Source organism: Lissotriton helveticus, chromosome 3_1, assembly GCF_964261635.1.
Source record: "Lissotriton helveticus chromosome 3_1, aLisHel1.1, whole genome shotgun sequence".
Classification (NCBI taxonomy): Eukaryota; Metazoa; Chordata; class Amphibia; order Caudata; family Salamandridae; genus Lissotriton; species Lissotriton helveticus.
In genome coordinates, this window is record NC_136061.1 from 429,267,428 (window position 1) to 429,284,399 (window position 16,972).

The window sequence follows — 16,972 nt, forward strand, 5'->3', positions numbered from 1 at the left end:
GTACAGCATTATCTGTTCTTACACAAGATCAAGCAGGTCAATACAAGCCCTGTGCTTATTTTTCGAGCACATTAGATCCAGTCGCCCAGGCGTTGCCTGCGTGCCTCAAGTCAGTTGCAGCCACAGCACTAGCTATCAGACAAAGTGATTCCATAGTTTTAGGACATTCCCTGACAGTACAAGTTCCACATTCCGTGGAAGTTCTTTTAAACCGAACACAAACTCAGCACTTGACAATTGCACGTTTAACAGGTTATGAATTGACACTGTTCCAGCCACACATAGAAATTAGACGCTGCAACGTTCTGAATCCTGCCACACTGTTACCATCAGTTAGTCCAAATCCAGACCCACATGATTGTGTGGAAGTAGTTAACATTACGACGAAGCCAAGACAAGACCTGACAGATATTCCATTACCAGATCCCGACCTGACACTTTATGTGGATGGTTCATGTATGAGAACTAGTACAGGAGAACTAGTCGCCGCGTATGCAGTGACTACTGACACTGAAGTTATCGAAACACACCGTATTGATACCCTGTCCGCTCAAGCAGCAGAGCTAGTTGCTCTGACACAAGCCTGCATACACGCCAAGAACCTGAAAGTTAATGTTTACACAGATTCACGTTACGCATTTGGAGTTGTACACGACTTCGGAGTGCTCTGGCAAGAGAGAGGTTTCATGACTTCTCATGGAACCAAGATTCAGCATGGTCTCCTTATTCAAGCTTTGTTAGATGCCATACATTTACCGACATCCATTGCTATCATGAAATGCAAAGCACATACGAAAGTTACTGACATTATTTCCCAAGGTAATGATCTAGCAGATCGCACAGCCAAGCTTACAGCACAGACTCCAGACATTCCAGTTAATCAGACACATACCTCAGATCCGACTACATGCATGACAGTTAAGGACCCTACTCAAGATGTCATAGATATCCAGTTACATGCTACTCCCGAAGAAATCAAGAAATGGTCTGAACAAGGAGGGGTCCAGACAGATCAAGGATGGTTAACGAAGGGTAGAGCCACATGGTTTCTCCCCGACTCTATGGTTCAAGTCATTGTTAATACCGCACATAGTCCAGCACATTTAGGAGAAAAAGCTATGTTAGACAGTATCCAGAACATTTGGTTCAACAAGCATTTACGAGCTGCAGCCAAGCAGAAAGTCCGTACCTGTATGATATGTTGTCAGTTTAATCCAGGTAAAAGTGTCCCGGTGGAACAAGGTGGTTTCCAGCCTCCTGACCACCCTTTTGAGGTCCTCCAGATGGATTATATTCAGATGGAGCGATGTCGAGGTTTCAAGTATGTCCTTGTAGTTGTATGCGCTTTGTCCAGGTGGACAGAAGCATATCCAGTCCCAGATTACACAGCCGCGACCACTGCCAAGCAGTTGGTTCGTGAATTCTTCCCTAGATACGGACTCCCTAGAGTCGTATATTCTGATAACGGTCAGCCATTCTCATCTGAACTCATGAAGCACGTTTCCCTTTTGTTAGGGTACCAGTGGAAGTTCCATTGTGTACGCCATCCCGAAGCAGCCGGTCTAGTCGAGAGACATAATCAGACTCTGAAAATCCGCATTGCCAAAGTTTGTAAAGACAAGGGTGTGGACTGGCTAGTAGCTCTGCCAGTCGCTTTATTTTATATGCGCATGGTCGCACATTCCAGATCAGGTCTGTCCCCGTATGAGGTCGTATTCGGCCGCCCCCCTAACATGTGGGGTACTCCTAGACCCCGAAGTATTACCGATGTTTCATGTAATATGTTGACAGATTACCTAGCTTCCTTGATGTCTGCCCTCAACTCATGTCGTTCACAGGTTGCCGCCGCATTTCCAGACAATACCGAGGTGGCACCGCATGAAATCGTTCCAGGTTCCCTTGTGATGGTCCGGAATTTTGACAGATCAAGTCCGCTGGAGCCTCGTTGGAAGGAGCCACGTCAGGTCCTCTTGACCACCCGTACTGCCGTCAAGCTGGAAGGCAGGAAGGGGTGGGTCCACCTTTCTCATGTAAAACTTTTCAATGGATTGAAACCCGTTTCTAAAAATATTTCCAAGGATTCCCAGGATTTTAAAGACTGCCAAGACATTGTTTTAAAGGACTGTCCCGCAAAAGACATTGACACAACCCCTTCCCTGTTAGAGAAAACTCCGCAACAGGAGTATAAGGAAAAGCTCCGGTCTAGTAAAATAAGTCAGTCAGTTTGATTGTATAAGTCCTCCCCTAGGTGAAACGGTTAGACTGTTTCTGACATGTATAAAATAGACCCCCATAGTGAGAGAGTCAGTCAAAGCTCAATTCAATGTATCGTTTTTCTAAGTTTCATATTATTTCTCAGCCTTTTGATTTCCTGCACCAGCTATGCGTTCTATCTGTATTTTCCAGTTCCACATGTAAATAAGTCTGCTAATGCTACAGTAGAGCACACGTTTAGTGATCTGCCTCCTCACGAATATTCATACCGCCTCGCTATGCGTAACAATTCCTTTATCCGTATGTTACATTATTCACACCAGACCAGCAATGCCACTAATTGTTGGGTGTGTGGTCGACTCCCCCCTTTCCAGACGCCGAAGGGAGTTCTGCCACTCTTTCCTTATCCATTCTCACATAATGGTTCGTGTGGAGCATGGTCCACGTTAACGTCATCCTCAACAGATATGTCTTTTCTTAACAGTACATGTTTCCCAGACAAGCAAGGTTTCCCCCACAGAACAGGTTTAGATCTAGAAAATGAAGTATATAATTTAGGTAATTATTCGTCGAATTTCATGGTCCTGAATGTCCAGTCTGATACTACTCCAGACTCACCTGCTATTTCAGTACTACCAGTCAAAGGCGAATTATGTGTCCGAAATAAGGGTTCTGTACACGTAGGACATAGTGAATGTACTACTATTGTCAAGTATAGCGACAGTGGGAAATCTATTTTTAAAGCTTCACGTCATTCTTATTTTGTTTGTGGTCAAACTGCATATGTTCGTCTGCCCCTCGATTGGGAGGGAACCTGTTACATTGCCTTCCTACTGCCACCTGTTTTCCTAGCCCCACCTGACTACCATAGGAACTCCTTCCTAGTACATACTAGACACAGGAGAAATCTCCCGATTGTCGATTATACTGAAACCGCTGCAGAACAATTCATTGATATTGATAAGGGTGTGTTCCCTTATTTAGGTACAGTTGTAAATAGTAAGCTAATCCGTAGGTTAACAAGAACGCTTGAAGCAGTAGTAGATGAGACTGCCTCCGCTCTAGGTAACTTAACCGAAGAGCAATCCTTTATGAGAATTGTCGTTTTACAGAATCGTCTCGTCCTTGACGTCATACTGGCTGATAGGGGCGGGGCCTGTAGAGTTCTCGGATCTAGTTGTTGCATTTTCATTCCAAATAACGCGCCGTCTGTTTATTCAGCTATAACCAGACTCCATAAAATCGCCCATCTGTTACATCAAGATCCAGGCACCTGGACATGGTCCGGTTGGTTCTGGAATATAATTTCCGCCTGGGGATGGAAAGTATTGTCATTTCTGGGTATTGCAGTAGCGATCATATTCAGTTGCTGCCTCTGTTTACAATGTGGCCCTGCGATTTGCGGCATTTGTGCTACCTCTTGTATTCCTAATCCCAAGCCCCGTTCTAAATCCCGTTCCAAGACAATTCGAGATGAGCAAATGATACTATATGAAATGATAGATGGTATCATGAAAATTGATGTTTCCTGATGGAAACGTAGTGACAAGGAGGGAATGTGGAAAAGTAAATTTTGCCATGTTCTGTGTCACCACGTGTCATCCATCATATGTTATGTGTGCATGACCAATATGCATATGTTATTCCCCATGTCCGATTAATGACGCAATTACAGTTGTGTCCACCTCTAGTATGTCAGTTTCCAGTCCTCGTGAATACTACGAATATCAGGCCTATGTAAAGCTACGTTGCCACGTTTCTCAGTGTGCACGTTATTTCATTATAAAGTCCCCGTTTCCAGGCCTCAAAAGGGCCCGGACATCAGATTCAGCTCCTGTCTCCTGAAGCCTCGCTAAGGAGCGATTCAGCCCCCACCTGTATCCTCGACCCTTCACTTACTTCCTGCCTCGCAGTGCCCGGTGCAGCTTGGCTCTGCCTCTGAGTCTGCCAAAAGTATGTTATGATTCCAGCTATCAGTTCAGTCCTCCTTCCCTGCATTCCTAAGCTACTGAACTGCATCAATAGTTTCCGTCATTGTCTAGCCTTCACGTCTCCATGTTAGAGAAATACCGTATTTAATGGTCATTTAATATTCTTCATCACGCATTACATGTAGAATAATGCATGGTCCAGTCTTAGAGTCAAGTTAGCTTTTCCCCTCATGACTTCTAGTTTATATCAACATGTTCCCTAAACATCAGATACCAGATAGGGTTTAGGTACATGTCGCTCCGACCCTCCAGACTTTAGTCTCTGCTCCTAGCACAGAGTTCATAGCCCCCAGCTTCTCCTAGTAACACGTCATTGCCAGTTTTCGCGCACCACCAGGTCAGAGGTTCCGGCACCTTAGGTAGCCCCCTCCTATGTTTCCGCCCATTCATGACATATTCTGTTACGTTTGCATCACATGTCTATGTATACTCCCAGTTACACCTACTTTTACTGTTATCTTTCGCGACTGCTACGCGTCACGCCTTCTGCTCCACCCACTGCTACGCCTACTGCAATGTAATGCTATGTGTTCGCGCTATGTATATATGCCTGTGTATTGTTATGAAAAGTTAGCGCGCTCATCCCAGACCCGGCCCCAGCAGCTGCTGGGTCATCCTATGCAGGTTGTCCTGATCCTGTCCTTATGCTGTAATAAACCTGCAGAAACTCCTACTACCTCGAATCTTGACTCTTATTTATTGAGCTATCTGTTATGATTTATGCCTAGTCAAAAATAGGGTATTATTTATTTATTTACCACAAGCTGCCTGTGTGAGAGAGTGATTGCCTGGGTGGATATATGGGTATAGCTGAAGGCTTATTGAGACATCATGTCCATGGAAGATTGGTTGACTGTGAAGTGGACAGAGAGAGATTGTTATAGTGCTAGTTGCCTCTAGTGAGATGGATGACTGAAAATCGCAGGGTGTGCTCCAGGGAACTTCATGTGAGGGACATCAAGACAAGGTCAGGCTTTGGCGCTCACGGCTAATCCTTCAGGGTAGTCAGATCCCTTCTACATTCGAGACAGGAACACATAAATGAAGTTTCTCAAAGAACAGCAAATAGGGTGGGCTTGCAAGTCATCAATTGGGCCACCATCCTTGAAGGCGGACTGGGCAGTTTTCCGTGACACTCAAACCCTGATGCACGAAGGAGGAAGATGATTTAGGGGCTACTAGATCACCCAAAAAGTGATTTGTTACCCATGAAGACACAGAAACAGGAGGCCATACTTCTTGCTACTTAACAGTCACACAGGTTTGGAAAGCACACCCCTAATGAAGTCCATAGAGGACGAAATGCGTTGGCTGGGCTGACTGGAAAATGTAATGTCTTGAAAGATTAAAAAAAGTTGGATTCTGGACTCATTCTTGAGACTCCTGCTAATTGAATCTCTCTTCTTGTTCATCATTGTTATAGTTGTTAATATTGTATTGCCTGAATTTGGGCCGGAAACAAAACAATATAGTGGATGCTCCTCCTTTTCTAATTGTTGTGGTATAAATTGAATAGTTGTGGCTTCTAGGCAGTGGGGCCATGAAATGTTCAGTGTGGGATCACTGATGATATTTAGTACGATACACTTGTACAAAGGAAGGTCCTACACTGCTTTGGCTTATCTTTTGTGTACTAGTGTAGATCAGCTCTTAAGTTTTTCAGGTGGTGGTCCCCTGCAGTCATCCAGGAACCAGGACTTACTTTAGTCAACAGACTTTGACCCAGAGCACGAAAGAGAAAAGCAGAAAAGAGAGAAATGAGAAGGAAAAGAAATAATATTAAAATGGTGAGAAAAGGCGAAAGAAATGACGAAGGAAGAAGAGACTCCAAGAGAGAGATAAGCAGATAGGAAGTGTGGGGTGGAGGAAGAAAGATGCATGGTGTTGTGTCAACACTAGACAACCATGGTATTTGGCAAGCCTTTCATTTGGGAATATATGACGTTACAACACAAACAATTACAACGCATGGCTTTACAACGTGGTTTTTACATCGCAACTACCATTACAATGGATTATTTTACAACACATGCCATTACAACGTATTTTTAGAAACTACCATTACAACGCAAACCATTACAACGCATACCATTACAATGCATAATACTTTTGGGGTAACAGTGGGGTAAGTGTTGGATAGTGTATGGGTAAAAGTGACTATTCCCACTCCAGTGAGTGCAACAGTAGGGTAAGTGTTGGATAGTGGAGGGGTACAAATTACTATTCCCACTCCAGTGAGTGCAACATTAGGTAAGTGTTGGATAGTGTAGGGGCAGAAATACTATTTCCCCCAAAACCCATACCCATCCTAAAACAAAAAAAATCCCCATTAGTTACTTTATAATGCGTTGTATTGGCATGCGTTGTAATGGCATGCGTTGTAGTGACAACCTTTGTAGTGGCATGCATTGTAATGACATGCGATGTAAAGGCAGATGCACTGTATCAGCTGCGTTGTAAGGTTAGTGCATTGTAATGACTGTGTTGTAATGGTTGTTTCCTGTCATTTGGCAGTGCTTTAAGAAAGGTTTGTGCCCTAGCACATTCTTTAACAAATGAACCACTAAGCTAGATATTCTAAGGCCTGGCATCACAGATTGAGCATAAACATTTACAGTATTGCGCACACATTATGTTAGCTTGTTCCTTTGAGCTTTTAATTTCTGAACTCAAGTGCAACTACTGTTTGCCTTTTTCTTTTGCACTTCCTCAATACGGAATTCACCGTGTATAATTTACCAATAGGCTAGTTTAGAATGGCTAACTCCATAAACATTTTTAACTCAAATTTCACACACAAAAATGAATTCCTGGATGGTATTCTCAAACCCTGGAGATAACAATGGCATACTAAATGAATGCTCACAAGAAAGGTGTTTAATGCATTTCCTGTAACGTTAAGAAGGTTTGCTTTTGAATAGGTGTCTTATCTTTGAATGTGCCTGACCCACCTCCTGCATTAACTGCCACCGTAACAATGTAGACAGCAAGGGACAGAAAAATTAGAAAAATCTTCCCCTTATCGTGCTGAGCCATTCTAAGATGCTAAAACAAAAATAAAAAACATGCTGCAATTGTCATGCATTGTACTTCTTGGCATTGACATTATTAAAAACAGTATGAATCAAATATTTGAAAATCTGTGAATTATAGTCACGCAACATTGACCTACAAAAAAGCATACTATGAGGAACAAAGTTTCAACCTAAAAAGTAGGTCAGGATAACAATTTTTCATCAAAATTATCTTTAATTAGGTAGGGTAGGTAGGTAAAAAATGTTATAATTGTTTAGACACATGTCTATAAAACAATGTACACACACACTAAAACCCCTTACCCTACCCCCGCTCCCGCCCGCCCCACCTATGCATACCACCCAAGGCAGGCCACAGTAAAAGACACAACATTATCAAATTTGCTGTTGCACTCCTCCTTATAATCGACACGGATCCTGTCAGCCATAAGAAATAATGTTCTCTAACAATACTTCTAGCCCAAGCTAGATTTTAAATCTTTTGCTAGTGTACAAGCTACATCAAAAACTATGTGTTCGTGAGAAGTGCCAGTGCCTCAGTGCTATGACGTACATTATATTTAAAAAACGAATGTTTTAAAACCTGACATCGTAAACTATGAAAATGCCAACAATCTGACAAAAGATGCACATTAAAATTTTAAATACGTAAACCACAGGTGCATATTTTTTCAGAATCAAAGAGTGCGTCAAACTCATACACTTTTAAAACGCGAAAATTCAACGCCACCTGAAATTTTAATAGCATCATGCGCAACTGAGGGCTTGGCAAAGCAGCTATTTAAGGATACATCCTACAATTATCCAAGGAATCCAACATGTAGCCCGCTTAGGGGTTCGTTGAAACGTAACACAAATCTGCTGCCCTGGATTCTCTTCTACAGCCACTCTCAACTTCCCCTTCCAAAGATGGGACACCCCCATTATTCTAAAATGTACCACCTCCCGTAATGCCCCTTTTTTCAATATTCTTTTTCTGACTTGTGCAGCCCACTTTAGATCACTTCGTTATAGTTCTATAGCACAGAGGCTTGACACCTTCTGAACCTTTGAGGACAAAAGCGTATCCCAAAAGTGAATGGTAGCTTTGTAGGCTAAACAATTCCACACCACCAGATTCCCTTCCACTCCTATCGCCAGGCACATTGTGCTTTTGAGTAGGCCTAGTCATTTATTCATTGCATGTGGTGGTCTGCACTCCTAATTATTCAGCGTTTAATCTGTGTCGTTTTTTCTCTCAATGTGTCCGTAGTGCGTGCAAAACCGGGTTGTGCTCTGCCCAAACCGCATCATAATTCCTAGTCATTTATTCAGGCATTTGCCCTCACACATCTCCCAGCTTGCCTCTGCACCTACGGTCAGCAATTCAGCCCTATATAAGCATTGAGTTAGAACCATATCGTTATATGCGGTAAGTACCGGGCTAAGAGAAGGTCCTCTGTATGTGGTTTTAAATTTAACTGGGCCACCATTAGGGGCAAGGGCACGAGCCCCGCCGTTTCTTTGTGCAGGGCTCATTGTAATTTCTTATTTAACATCATACCTACATATTTACATGTGGTTACCACCTCCACCTTATCGTTGCCTAATACCTACTTATATGGTTTCATCTTTTTTCCTAAAGGTGATTATGTTAGTTTCCCCTTTAGTTTATTAGCTACACAATACAAATGAAACCTCCCTAACTTACTCTGTAGGCCCAATTGTGTCAAATCTAAAATGGCCAAGTCATCCGAGTAAAGGATGTCTTAGCCCAAAGGGACTCTGGAAGAGAGAGACCTATTTAAATCTAATTCTACTTGACCCCAATTCTGGTGATGAAGTTTCTGAAGGATTGCAAGTAAGCTACAAGGAATGTTCAGGTGCCGATGTTTCTCCCACAATATAGTGCGATCCACTAGGTCGAAAGCTGAACTAAAATCTATGAAACAGCTAAAAAAACAATTCTGTCGTTTCCATTGCCTTCTGCCCAAGAGCCCACAGACTGAAGCAATGATCTGTCGTAGAATAGCCTTGTTTAGAAACTCCTTGATCCATAGGTACTATATTATTGTAATCAATCCAATATTTTACTGTCTGTATAATCACCTTAGAATACAACTTTACTCCGACATCAAGCAAATTTATTTTTAAAAAATGTAGGTCGCCATACTCCTTTTTTTTGTTGATTGGCTTAATTATTGCACCCTTCCAGCTCAGAGGGAATTTACCTGTCTGAGTTGCAAAGACAAAAATTCTGGAGAAAACAGGCCTACCACACAGGGTTTGCCTTTATAACAATGGCGGGTAAATTGTCCAGGCCTGCTGCCTTGGGTAGTTTTTTTTTAAGAACTCTTTTTATTGAACAGTCGCTTGGCACTCCATTACCAGTTTCACAAGGGATTGTTCTGAGAAAGACCCCAGTAGACCCTCCCTCGGGGTGGGCCATCTTCCTCTCTCAAGAGCCCCTCCAGCCTGACCCAAACGTTCTCCGGGACCACACACCTTACAGGTGTGTTTGCCTTAATTCAGCCACTCCGGACTAACCTCCAAAATGTAGATTTTTCTAGTATTCATGACGGAAAATCTTAATTTTATTAAAGACACGGAGGCGAGTATTATGCTTTCTAATCTTGCATTTAATTGCACAGCAGCCAAGATAAGCAAAAACTACAGTTCCCAGAGGGCCAGAGAACAAACTGGGCCATGGGAATGAGAAAAAACAAGAGTGAAGTAACCAATCACAGAGGACCTACTAGATAAAGACCCTAACTGACTGCGCAGCTTCCTCTTTTCGCTGGCGAGCAGATCATGGATAGTCATTAAACAAAGGGAAAATGAATAAAATTAAGGATATAGCCAAAGTCCAGGAACATAAGTCTTGTATCAGAGGAATCCAAGGAAGAAGACCAAACAGGATTCCAGAAGGAGGATCCAGGAGCCCCGGAGTTGGAGAACTTGGAGGTGAGGACCGTAGGAGCCGAAGGGTAGATCTCCTAAGATGAAGCCGGTGGCAGGGCTGGATTCGCTGTAGGGAGGGAGAACAATGTTAGTAATGTTGCGGCGGGATAATACTCGCCTCTGTGTCTTTAATAAAATTAAGATTTTCCGTCATGAATACTAGAAAAATCTACATTTTATGGCAAGACCGGAGGCTCCTATTATGCTTGTTTAAAGCATATTAACAACATCAGAAGCCAGAGTATGAACAGGTTTACAATAGAACATGCGAAAAATACTGTCATTGGACCAATCTACTGATCTCAGAATGTCTTCCAAACGAGAGCCAGACCAAAAGGCTGTAGAAGCCATGGCTCCCCTGGCCGAATGAGCCCCGAAAACGGAGACATCAATTCCGGCAAGAGACATGACCCAACGGACCCAACGGGCAAGGGTAGGAGAGGAGACAGGAAGATGGGGTTTACGAAAGGAAATAAGGAGTTGAGAATGAGAGGGCGTTCTGAGATCAGCAGTCCGTTGTTCGTACACTTTTAAACATTGTCCAACACACAATTTGGGATGAGCTGGAAAATAAGGATAAAACACTGAATCCAAATGAGTCTTAGTGCGTCTGCGTATCTGAAATAGAACACCTGTAGGAGAGAATTGGCGAGCAGAAACATCTAGAGCCTTAACATCAGAAACTCTCTTAATGGAAATTAGACACAGCAACATGGTAAGTTTAGCAGATAGCATCTTGAGTGAAAGAACAGAATTGTCTGGCCAATTTGTAAACAATTTAAAAACCACTGTAACATCCCATAAAGAAGTATACTTAGCCAACGGTGGTTTCGCACATCGAACACCTTTCAAGAGACGACAAATCAGAGGGTGAGCACCAACCGGTTTACCATCAATTTGGGAATGGTAGAGAGAAATGGCTGAACGATAGAGATTGACAGTGCGATAGGCCTTACCTGCGCTGGCCTGTGAACCAAGGAAATTAATGATGAAATTCAGAGAGGCTGAAACGGGATTGAGGTCCCTTTCCAAACACCAGCTTGTCCAAAGAGACCAGGCGGATTTGTATGCCTTGGAGGTTCCAGGGGCCCAGGCCTGGCTGATAAAGATCGAGGCCTCTTGTGAAATGAGGACGTCAGAAGTGGAAGGCCGGAAACTTTCCAGGCCGAGAGCGTCAGGGAGGAATCGAGAATGAGACTGTGTTGTTCGCCCAGGGGATTGAGTAGAAGATCCCCGAAGGAGGGTAGAAGGACAGGGAAGTCCACTGCCATCTCGAGAAGAGTTGGAAACCACACCTGCGCCTGCCAGAAAGGGGCTACAAGAACCAGAGAGGAAGACTGGCGGCGAACCTGAGAAATAACCCTGTTGATCATTAGAAAAGGAGGGAAGGCATAATGTAGATGACGAGACCAATCCTGCAGGAAAGCGTCTGTCGCCAAGGCCAGGGGATCCGGGCGCCAACTGTAGAACCGGGGCAACTGGGAATTGAGCCGGGATGCAAAAAGATCGATAGAGAAAGGGCCCCAAACATGGGAAAGAGAAAGGAAGACGGATGGACAGAGCTTCCAATCGCTGGAATCTTGAAGAAATCTCGAGTGCCAATCCGCCACGCTGTTGAGATCTCCAGGGAGATACTCTGCTGTCAAAGAAAGGTGATGGGCGAGACAGAATTCCCACAGACTCTTTGCTAAGTCCGCCAGGGGCTTGGACCTTGTTCCGCCGAGATGGTTGATGTAGCGGACCGCAGAAACATTGTCCATACGAAGGAGGATAGAACAGTGAATCCTGTGTTTTGAAAGGCTTTTGATCGCAAAGGAACCTGCAAGCATCTCTAAACAGTTGATGTGCAACTTGGACTCCTCGGCGGACCATGAACCTCCAGTCGAGATTGGTCCACATCGGGCGCCCCAACCCGACAGGCTTGCATCGGATTCTAAGACAAGATCTGGGGCAGTGGCGAAGATAGTGCGTCCGTTCCACGCATCTAAATGGTCGATCCACCATTGAAGCTCGGTGCGGGACTCGGGATCTAGGGCCACGAGATCCGAATAAGCGAGACCTTGTCGTAGGTGTTTTATCTTTAGGCGCTGAAGAGCGCGGTAATGGAGAGGGCCAGGGAAGATGGCCTGAATGGAGGAGGAGAGGAGGCCGACGATCCTCGCTAGGGATCGGAGAGACAAAAGAGAAGACTGAAGAACGGACATAATCTCCGTTTTGATCTTGGAGACTTTGGAAAGAGGAAGGCGAAGGGACGCTGCAGTAGAGTCCACCAGAAAACCTAAGAATTCCGTGTTCTGAGACGGGATTAGAGATGACTTGTCCGTATTGATAAGAAAACCCAGGTCCAAAAGAAGAGATTGAGTCAAGAGCAGGTTGGAGAGGAGAGACTGTTTGTCGGAATTCATGAGGAGGATGTCGTCCAAGTAAATAATTAGTCTTATGCCAAGAGATCGAAGATAGGTGACCACTGGTTTTAAGAGTTTTGTGAAGCACCAGGGCGCGGAAGATAAACCAAAGGGAAGAGAGGTGAAACAATAGTTGACACCTGTCCATTGGAATTGAAGAAACTTCCATTGGGAGTGATGAATGGGAACCGTGAGATAAGCATCTTGAAGATCTAAACGGACCATCCAGTCGTTGGGGCGAAGGGTGTCTCTCAGATGTAAAATGGTTTCCATTTTGAAATGGCGATAAACCACAAACTGGTTGAACCACTTCAGGTTGATGACAGTGCGTAGCTTCTTGTTTTTCTTTTGCACCAGAAAAATGGAGCTTAGAAAGCCTGAGGAGTCGAAGGGAAACATTTGAATTGCTCTTTTTTGGAGTAGAGCCTCGATTTCGTTTGAAATCTGAGATGCCATGAGAGATGAAAAGACGAGGGGGGGAGGAAAAGAAGTCTGAACGGGAGGGGAAAGAAACTCGATTAGGTAGCCATGCACTGTGCTTAAGACCCAAGGGTCTGAACTGAGAGTGCACCATTTTAGAATGAACAGTTTCAAGCGACCCCCCACAGGAGGGGAAAAAGAAAGGCTTACCTTGCTGGTTGGAGTTTTGACGATAGTTTCATTGACCTCTCCCTCTGAAGCCACGTTGGGGGTAAAATTGGGGCTTGTAGTCCTGATGGGTGCTGGACGAACCTCTGGAGCCTTGGTTGTAAGGACGGCCGGAAGAGCGGCCCCTGCCTCTGCCGGCCCGTCCAAAAACCCGAGGGGCGAAAACCTTTTTTACTGTTTGCTGGGCTTTGTCCAATGAAGCAAAAGTAGAAACAAATCTACTAAGGTCACGAACCAAATTATCTCCGAAAAGGAGACCATTCGCCTTGGGGCCAGGATCCATGGGTGCTAGATTAGAGAGTTTAGGATCCAATTTAATCAGGAGACCCTTGCGACGTTCATGAGTAATTGCGGAATTCGCATTTCCGAGAAGACAGAAGGCGCGTTGGGCCCACATGGAGACTTCCTCAGCGGAAAGGTCAGTACCTTCTAAGCGGGAGCATTCTGCCAAATCAAAAATACGGGCTAGAGGGCCCACAATGTCCAACAATTTGTCCTGGCAAGTGGACCAAGCCTTGTCCACCCCTCTGCGGGGGTCCTTGCCAAACTTGGAAAAGAAAGTGAGGAGAGGTTGGTCGATGGAAGGAACCAAAGTGATTTTGTCGGGAAGAGAAGGTTTAGGGCATTCAGATTTGAGTCTGGCTCTTACCGGGGCCTCCAGAGGGAGACGTAATCTGGCATATTCTCCGACATGGTGAGAAGGGAGCCATTCGGTAGAATTCGGGTGTCGAATAGTAGAGGGATCAAACATGGGAAAACCTTCGGAGTCAAAAACTGGCTCAAAAGAAAAAGAATCCAATTTAGAAGATTTAGAAGGGGGGGTGGAAGGGTCAGCAGTGTCAAAAAGGTCAAATAATTGATCAGCGTCATCAAAATGTGCATCATCATCATCATCTGTGTCCAAAATGATGGAAATTACCAATTTTCTCCTTGGAGCCTCTGCATGTTTGTCTTTTTGTTTGTGCTTGCCCTCGGAGCCAACAAACCCCTCCTTAGTAGGAGGCCTAGGAGGAACTGAGTCCTCAGTCAAGAGCGAGGAAGACTCGCCAGTCAATGACGCTTTTTTAGGGACACGAGATTGAGCAGAGTGTTCCACCTTTCTCTTTCTGCTTTCCCCCGCAGATTGGGCCAATACTTTGGACATGTGCTTAACATGGAGTTCTCCATATTTTTAGACATTCTTTTCATGGATACTTCCACAGCTGTTTCCACAGAATTATTAATAAATTTACTCAAGTCCTTCTTGAAGGTCTGGGAGTCCTGGGCAGGGACTTCCTCAGAGGAACTATCGAGTTCCATAATCAGGCTGTGACAGCAAGAACCACAGAAAACACAGGAGGTAGGCGAGGGTTACATTTTGAGCAGGGGCGTGTTTAAGAGGCGGGCCGAGCAGAGAGCGTCAGACGGCTTCACACACGGAGGAAACAGGGCACAAGAACTGGAAATGAAGGCACGCTGAGGAGCCGGGGACCGGAGAAGCCTCCAAGAGGTGAGGAAGGTCGGGGAAGACGCGCGAAGCAGCACGCGCTAGGAAGCTACCATGCGAGTCTGAAAGGGGGGGGGGAGCGAGGGAACAACGCACCGGAGCCAAAGTGAAACACACGCGTAGAGCGTGAAAGCAGTAGCGCGAGGTCGCGCTTCACAAATATAAAGCAAATATAATAAAAACGGGCATAAGAGACATGAAACCAACAAGTATAGTACTGTGAGCAAAGATAAAGACACTTATCTGACTGCGAGCAGCAAGAAAAGAGGAAGCTGCGCAGTCAGTTAGGGTCTTTATCTAGTAGGTCCTCTGTGATTGGTTACTTCACTCTCGTTTATTCTCATTCCCATGGCCCAGTTTGTTCTCTGGCCCTCTGTGAACTGTAGTTTTTGCTTATCTTGGCTGCTGTGCAATTAAATGCAAGATTAGAAAGCATAATAGGAGCCTCCGGTCTTGCCATAAAATGTATGTAAATCGTCGGCCTAGAGGGTGCGGATCATCAAGTCACAATTTACCTTATAGTAAACACGTTTCTTTTTACCAGTTAGCACTGCATATTCCTTTTTTATGGCATCAAATCTTTTTTTAACCCCGGAGCCCCTCTGGGAGATAATTGCATTTCTGTTTGCCATTATATCACTGGATGTAGAATATATTTTATAATGTACCCCATAACTAAAAGTGCATTTTTAGCAGGAACAACTAAACATCTTTTAACACAGGGATCAGGAGCCCGGCTTTAATCGACATATCTGAGGGGAGGAGGGTTAGCGTATCGAGTGGAGGTTGGAAGAGGTCCTAACTGAATCATGGGCGTAAAATCCGTTACGCTCGCGGATTTTTCGTATTTTCGGAGAATCCGCAATCCGCGAACTCTCGCGGATGTGGCGAGAATACGCAAATCCGCGCGAAGCGGATTTTTTGTTTGTGTTCGCACTGCTCGCGGTCAATCTCGCAACAATCTCGCACTCGCGAAAGTACAAAAATTACAAGGGGAGGGGTAAAGGAAGTGGCCCAGTCTCCAACTTCCTGTTCCTGTCCAGCAAGCTCCTCCCATAGGGGTGGGGTGAAGGAAGTGCCCCAGTCTCCAACTTCCTGTTCCTGTACAGCAAGCTCCTCCATTTCCTGGCCACTTTGATTTCGATCTTGACTGGGAAGGATTACTTTTTGTGGTTGCTGCTGGATATTTGCATTTGAGGCCTTTTGGATTACTTTTGGATTCGAAATTTGATTTCACAAACAAGTAAGTTGATGTTGTTTGTTTGTGGTGATTTTTGTGTGTGTTGCTTTTTTTTCGACTTTTTGGGGGGGGAAATCTGCAAGTTCGCGAGCTGAGGATGTTTTTGCTTGTGTTCGCACTGCTCGTGTCCCGCGCAGCAACAATCTTGCACTCGCGAAATTGTAAAAATTACAATTCTGCACATGAATTGAAAACCACCAGGCTTAGTAGTTATGGGTGCATGCATGATACAACTGTTTTCTTGAATTTTTTTTTTAACATGATTCTGGCCAGGGCATGGATGGCATTGGATTGTGGTGATCTTTGTGTGTTTTACGACTCTTTGGGGTGGTGTTGGGGGCTTGCTATGTGGGTGGGGGCCATTTTATTGCCTGGTCCCGTGTGGGTGGGGGTCTAGGGGGCATTTTTAAGCCAGTTTGTGTGCTTTGTGCCATAGGCCTGCACCCAGTGTGCTCTGATGTCATCCATTATGCCCAGGGGGCCCAGAATCGGTCTGTTCGCGGATTTTGCTGGTTTTTCGCCACGTTCGCGCCGTGAGGCAACAATCTCGCACTCGCGAAATTGTAAAAATTGCAATTTTGCACCGGAAAACCACCAGCAGGCAGCATAAGCCTTCTGAAACTTGATGGCTGGCATTGGATTGTGGTGATTTGATTAGTGTTGTGTTTTTTCACTTTTTGGAGTAGGGGTTGGGGGCTGGCTATGTTGGTGGTGGCCATTTTGAGGCATGGTCCTGGCCATGTGGATGGGGGGGTCAAGCGGCCATTTTGAAGGCAGGCAGTGAGCTTTGAGACATAGGCCTGCACCCATTGTGCCTTGCTTTCACCCATTGTGCCCAGGCGGAGTCAGGGGTACATGAAAGTACAACCCTCTCTGTGTGTGCTCTCTTGGATCAATGTTAAATTCCTGTTTCCCAAAAATTTAGCAAATCCTAATTTTGAAATTTCCATATTGTGTGGTGTGCACTGTGCACGTGCGTATTCATAAATGCCTACTTGCTAACTGTTTATTGA